The following is a 7,981-nucleotide window of genomic DNA, read 5'->3' as shown; positions in this document are numbered from 1 at the left end:
TTGGTTCAACTACTCACTCAATGGCGACAAGCCCACGTAATTCAACAATGAATACCAATCTCTCTATGTCCAACTGAACTCCCTGTCCGAGGACCTAATCATGCTTTCTCCCGTCAACTCCGTTGTAGCGGTTCGATATTTTTTCCGATTCGTATTTGCACTTGCCTCATTTAAAAAGGAAAGTGTCCCGGAGAAGTATGGTTGTCAATCATAATGGGAAAAAGGAAAAATATACCCTACTTGAAGGTGCTCTAAATGGATTTTATTTTTTAAAGTCGCCACCTAACGTTTAGGAAATTAGAAAAAATTAATTCGAAAAGGGTTCATTTAAAACGGCTAAACTTTAAAAGAAACCTAATCTAACCAAAGTGTGGGTAAGTGTTCTAGTGATCCCCCGGGGAAGGTGTTAGGCACCCCGGTATTAAAGATTCGTAAAATACGGTTGACCTACGGGTTCTAATAGTATGCCTTTGTAGATATGAATTGTTTATATTAAAAAAATTATTTTGGCTTATATTCCCGCAACGAAAGAGTTCAGTCATTCATATAAAATATGTCATATTTCAAGAAACGAAAGTGGTAAAATTCTGCCCAAAATTGGGCGTTTGGGTGTCGAACTAGAACACTTAGGCTAATATCCGAAGGCTCTTAACCTAAGTAGGACTCTGCATAAGTCCACCCAAAATAGTTTTGAAAAAATATTTTTTAGTATGGAAAATAGTTTTTAGGAAAATGGTTTTAGGCATACTATTATAGTCCGTATATTAATCGTATTAATCGTATTTCTTATATTATATATTTTTTTAGTCCTTTTAGTCCAATATCAGTCCAAGGTCATTTTGAGTCCATTTGTCCAAATTATCCATAGTTACGGTCCCTATTTGTCTCAATGTCCATAAATTTCCAAGTCCTTTTTGGTCCAAAATTTATATTTTTAAGTTTGAGAAAATGTCCATTTTTACCCACAAGCTCGTTTCTATCTCAAAAAATTAACCTTTTACCCGCCAATTACTATCAAAAACAATTTTTGTTACTTGGAAATGATTTTTAGCAACTCTAAATTTGTGACAGTTATTAACGGGTTCCAATAAGCATATAATGACAAATAGACAATGTAAAGTAAAGAGTTGGGCCTACCAAGCCCAACAGAGAAATAAAATAACATGATTGACTTAATCCGCTCCAAGTTATGCTCCAATGCATATGCTTATCCTGGGTTATGGTTGACTTGATCTAAATGAGTTGGTGGGCCTTGTTGGACCCGCCAACGGGTAGGGAGGTTTACAAATAAAAAAGGGTATACAATACATTAGTACTTGACCAAAGGACATAAATTAAGTTTAGATGGCCAAAAATTAAATTACAATATAGTCGGGCTGTGCCCATAATTACTAAACAAATAGGGAGGGGGACATTTATGCAAAAGAGGGCAATTTTCAAAACATAGATATCGGCTGAACTAGTGTATAGGCCCAGCTGGCCCAAACTCTGAAGTGTGCATGAAATTTCTAAGTGCTGAACCATGATATACTAAGTGATATCATATACACTAATATACACTACACTTCCCCAATATTCCCCCTTTCAAAATAGCTCATCCAAACTATCTAAAAACACATCAAAGTTCCTAGAAAAAACACTAAGATTTCCAGGTTTAAATAACCCAGAATCCAGCCGTTGATCAAGCAAAATGAGCAGTCAAATTTGTAGTCTAACATAACAAGTTTTAGGCACAACAAATCAAGTAGTATTCCAGTTAATCAAAATAGGAAAAAAAATCAACAGTTTTTGCTAAGCAAATACATATATGACAACCTCTAAACTCAAAGAAAATTTTGGAGTCAAATGAATACTCAAAGTTCATGGTTAATCTAGTCCAAAGTGAAAACAATCTTTATACAATAAGGTTTTCCAAAATCTTAGTTTTAAGAGGTTGGTGTACAGGTTGTACAAATATAGCTCACAAGCAAAGCTTTCAATCCAAACTTAGTTAATTCAGTGAGGTTCAAAGATGAATCAAGCACACAAGTTTTTATGGTTTCCAAAACTACAGTTTTCAAACTGTTTTTTCAAGGTTTAAACTCATACAGCTTCTCATTACTAACTTAAAGTGAGTCATTTTACAAGCTAAGGCAGTTTTGAGCAAGTATCAGGAAGGAAAGGACCACAAAGAAACCAGCAGTTATGGTTAAAAATACAACTAAGAAAGAAACAGGAGATGCATCATGGTTTGGCAGGTTTTAGGTTTGCAAAACAAGCAAGGCCAGGCTAAGCATCCTAATGCCAAGAATCACACAAGTAGCAGTTACATGAACAAGGTAAGAGTCCAAGTGAAGAAAGGGGAAGACAGTAGCAGAGAGAAGAAAAGAAGCAAAAGAGTCTCAATCAAGCCAAATAAACAAACAGAGGAAGGGTATGAACACCAAATATTTTTAGTTTCAAGATATCAAAGCAAAATAAAGCAGGATAAGAGGATCAAGTTAAACAAGAGTGTATTTTTTGAGACTATTCCTAGATTAAACTAGTGTCAAGTTCATTTTGTCCTTGATTACCTAAAACAGGATAGCACAGAGCAATCATAAATGGAGGAACCAATTTCAGTCTAGTCTTTAGCCTATCACATGATTAGATGCCTAAATGATTCAAACAATAGGCTAGGTAATTCCAGATTCCCCACTTTCATTAGTTAAGATCAAAACAAGTTCAAGTTCAGAGTTTTGTTTCAAGCAAAGGTTCAACTGCAAATCACAAGGTGCCACTAGCAACATCAGGTCTTATAGGGGCATTGGTGAGGTCCTCAAATGATAGTCTAACTAAGTTTTCCTCCCAGAATCACATAAATGAGCCAAAGGCACAAGTAGGTACATATGGTAATCAAAACTAATCACAACCAAAAGGTCGTTTGAAACAGCTGTACTGGCAGTTCAGGGGATCCAAAGTGAGACTAAAAAATATGATACTATTCCTAAGTGCAAGTACGGGTATGTTATAGTCTTAATCTGAAGGAGTTTAAAGAAGGCAAACTTAGGGGCTAAATCATGTGACCCAGTTAGGGAGATATAGTGTTTATGGTACTCACTCCAAATCCTAAGTGGTATATTAAGTCCTGGTACTCTCAAATAATAACCAAAGACAGGGTATAATCATATAAGCCAAGAATTGATCAGGCAAATGGCAAAGAAAAAGACAACAACATAGATACTGAATTTAGCCCTTTCATGCAATTTTAGGCTTAGTTTTAACCCTCTTATGCCCATTCTTCTATGTTGAAATACTAGGTACAATAGTTCCAAGCAACTATATCCAAGAACCAACTTGAAAGAGCACAATTTATAAGAAGGAATAGACAGCAGGATATTCTAGGTAAATAACAACTAAAAGGGAAGACAAGTCACACAGTAGTCTCAAAAACTAGTTTAGACTTTTTATACTTAGTTTTAACAGAAATTTAACCTCTAACCTTCCTACAGTTCTACCTCTTCTAAATAAGCTAACAGAACAAGTATTGACAACACACACAATGTTCAAAATGACACTTAGATTTTCTCAGAAATCAATAAGACTGGCAGCAGGTGACATAGAATATCAAAAGAAGTCTTTTGCTCTCAGGTTCTTATTTTAAGGACCACATATTTCACTAATAGTTTCTAGAATTTCAAACAAGTTTCAAAGTCTAACAAACCAAGTCCAGAATCCAACTCAACCCTTTAAAAGACACTTAACAGGATAAAAGAGAAACAAAACAGTGTCTAAACAAGGAAGAATCAGTTCCATAAATCATTCAAGTTCTTCATCCCTAAGTTTTAACAGCCTCATAACCACACAAGGGATCAAGGGTATAGGTTCTTAGAACATTCATGTAAACACTGGGTAAGTTGTCCATTTGAGAACCCAAAGCAACTTTCCAAATTATCTAAATATCTTCCAATTAATCAATCTTGAAAAGTTCTTATAACACTAAAAGGACTCAATCCGTATAGATTTTCAAAACTAATCAGCCCAAATTAAGACAAAACACATAAAAAAAGTAACACCTATTCATCTTTCAAATTTTCAAATTCAAACAGTTACAAAATGGAAGGAATACCACCAGAAACCAGTGAATCATCTTAAGAACCCTATCAGATTTTTAAAGTCCATCCTTTAGACATAACAAACCAAGTCAAACAAGCGCTCTCAAACATACCCAACTCACGAGTGGCATGTCAAGGTTATTAGACAAATTAGTGAGCTAAATTAGCAAAACAAGATCAAAACCTCAAAAAATTCACATGACATACTAACATAGGATCAAAACAGACCCCTTTCTCAGCTAGGGAAAAAAAAAAAGAGAAAGGATTTTTCCTTTTTTTGAACACACAAATCCCTTAAATAACACCATAATGGACTAATGAACCTTTCAATACTTTAGACAAACTCAAAAACACCTCAATATCCCCAGAATGCAACGGAACAGTAACTAAGAACACAAAACTAGTTTCATTTCCTATATTAAACCTCAAATATCACATTATAGTACTAAGAATCATGTAACAACCTCATTATTCCAAACATATATTTGATAAGCAACTTTACAAGCAAGAAAGCAATAATATGATCTAATCAAACCTTAAAACACCTAATAAGCAGTTTCTGGCCGAGGCAATAACATGATCCAACTAACTTTAAAACACACTCAACAAGCAGGCAATAACATGATCCAAACAAACTTTATATACATATCATAGGCCAAAAATAGAGTAAATAGGCTAAAATAAGGTATTACCTCTTTGTAGGGCAACCAAAATATCAAAGACGGCATCCGGGCTAACCACCGAACACCACTCATTCCGTTATCTATATGCTCTCGTTCATAACACTTGCTCATTTCATAAGAATATATCCTTAGAAAATGTAATTACTTTTATAAACATAAGCCCTTCGGCTATCAAAATAATATATATACATACACATACATATACATGGAGACCATGGGACCATACTACCCACACATGCGTATCTACGAGCCTCTACTAGAGTACTAGACATATGGACGGGACAGGACCCCGCCATGCCCAATCATGGATATATACATGTATGTACCAAAAGAATAATCAATAGCACCTCCGGACAATGGAGTGCTCACGCGTCAGCTACTAGCCCCTACAGATCAGCACCGTCTCCTTGCCTACCTGTGGGCATGAACACAGCGTCCAAAGAAAAGGACGTCAGTACGAACATTGTACTGAGTATGTAAGGCAGAAATGAAATAAGCATAACGAGAGTATCATAAGTCATGAGTAGAGGATACAACCGGTGTACTCTTGTAATTATAGATACATTTCATATACATTCATCATACATAAATACATCATGTACATTATCATAGCGTATGCCTTATCATGTCACATATACACCATCATGCCATACATGCGTCGTCATATCAATCATACATCATCATGTCGTTAACCCGCGTTCGGGTAACTATCATATGCCGCCCACTAGTGGTGTCATGCCCGGCCCTCTAGGCTCGGTAGAATCATAGCAGCCCGCCTTAGCGGTGACATGCCCGGCCATCTAGGCACGGTAGAATCATAACAGCCCGCCTTAGCGGTGACATGCCCGGCCATCTAGGCACGGTAGAATCGTATCATCATACATCATCGTAGTCATCGCTATCATTCATTTATCATCGTACATTATATCATCATACATATATCATCAATTCATACATTAGAATTTGGAAACAAGCATAGTTATGTCGGGGTGACGTAAGGTCGTGAACCCCGATGTCATTATGAGCATTCGTAACTATTCTGCCTCACCTTGAAGGAACAAACATAAGGTGAGTATATGTAGTGATTGACATCAATAGATTTCATATGACTTCATTAGCTTAGTTGGAACATTACATCATAGGCTATAGCATCTCTAGATTTAAGCTCATCATTATCATTATCGTAACATATCTCTTATCTCGTATGGCTATTCGTGCATAAGGGCTCGCAGCCTTCTTGAAGATAGGACATTCGTAATGAAAGAGGAAATTCATGCCATATGGACTCATGCCTTAGAAGGAAAGGGATTAGCCTCACATACCTTTGTCGTTTACTATTCTATCGTTTGCTCGTTCTCCTTGAGTGCACTTGTTTATACCTTCAAGAGAATTCGTATCGTCATTAGCTAACTAATCATGAAAACGTACTTACTAGAGCTAGAGAAATTTGGGCAGCATTTCCTTTGTTTATACTACTTTCCGCCATATTCCATATCAACTCCCAACATTCATAACAATCATCACAATATCGCTAACAACAATCATCATTCATTTACATAATTTGCATTTCACAATTCTACTTCAATTCTCCATATTCATGACTAAAAGTCCATCGTCGTATTCTTGCATACCCAATACTTATTTCATGTTCTATAGGTCATTTACAACGCATTCATAACATCAACATATCCATTCCCATGATTCAATTCAACTACCACTCACTAGTAATACTATTCACACATTTGATGACCCATTTGCTATACACTTCTACAATCCATGTGTTTCAACTTATAAATACTTCAAACAACATGTAAACATCATGAAACTTACCTTAGATGATAGAGGAATAAGCTTGGAATGGTGATTCACCCTTAGCACCAAAACCCTACTTTATCTCTCTTGGGATTTCTTGACTTTGGTGGCTTTAATGGAGTTTCATAGACTTGATTCTCTTCAATTCTTGTTGTTGATCCTTGTTTCTCTTGGTTTCCTTATGGATGAAATATTTGGAAGGTTCTAGAGGTGTGGAGAGGTTGAAGTCGTGAATGGGAATGAAATAAATGAAGTGAACTTCACCTTTAAAGACTTGAAAATGGTTCAGCCGATGGGACTTCCACGGACAGCTTCACGGTCCGTGGAACCCAATGTTGGCCGTGGAACTGGTCGTGGTTCACGACCAGCCAGCCACTCTTTCTGCTGGCTGTTCCACGGACACATCCACGGGCCGTGGAACATGGTGCTGTCCGTGGAACATGGCCGTGGAACTCACAGTTCCACCGGAATGGTTCCCGTCGTTTCGTTTGATCTCCAATCCTTATGAAACCTTCTTGGCACTTGTTTATCACTTCGTTGTTAATCTAAGGGACGTCATAACTCTTCTTCAAAACATCCTTAAGGTAACACTAACTCAATACTCATAGTTTTCATCCAACACACTAACTTATAACTCAATTTCCTTAACAACTTTCTTACCTTAACTCGGATGCCTTTGGAAGTCTTGATTAGGACCACCACATACTATTTCCGACTCATCCAAACCTCGTATTCATCATGCCCTTCGTTAGTCCATTCACTTGTACGCTAAGGGGAAATTTCCGAGGTGTAACATTCTTCCCCCCTTTTGGAACATTCGTCCTCGAATGTTAAGTCATCGAGGATTCCAGAAAAATTTCGCCAGAGTTTCCCCTGTAATATGGCGATACCATCCTGTCACAACAGCCCATAATATCATTGCCACATAGGGCTACAACACAATAGCAATATAGATTGGCCACACACGACCCATATACATAAAAATAAAGCATACATACCTTATCATTTCGAAGTTTCGTCATAGATTTCTTCTGAGGGCTGAAATAAATGCGGGTACGTGGATTTCATCTTCTCTTCCGCTTCCCAAGTCATCTCTTCCCGATTGTTATTTCGCCATAAGACTTTCACTGAAGCTATTTCCTTGTTCCGAAGTCTTCGTACTTGCCTGTCTAGTATGGCAATAGGCACTTCTTCATAAGCTAGCTTTTCCGTGATCTGAACATCATCTATTGGCACCACCTTTGTGGGATCTCCCACACATTTGCGGAGCATTGAAACATGGAATACTGGATGAACTAATCCAAGCTCGGCAGGCAATTCTAATTCATACGCTACTTGACCCACCTTGCGGATGATTTTGTAGGGTCCAATGTATCGAGGGCTTAACTTTCCTTTCTTGCCAAATCTCATCAC

This window comes from Lycium ferocissimum, chromosome 9 (genome assembly GCF_029784015.1).
Source record: "Lycium ferocissimum isolate CSIRO_LF1 chromosome 9, AGI_CSIRO_Lferr_CH_V1, whole genome shotgun sequence".
NCBI lineage: Eukaryota > Viridiplantae > Streptophyta > Magnoliopsida > Solanales > Solanaceae > Lycium > Lycium ferocissimum.
This window is presented reverse-complemented; position numbering follows the sequence as displayed.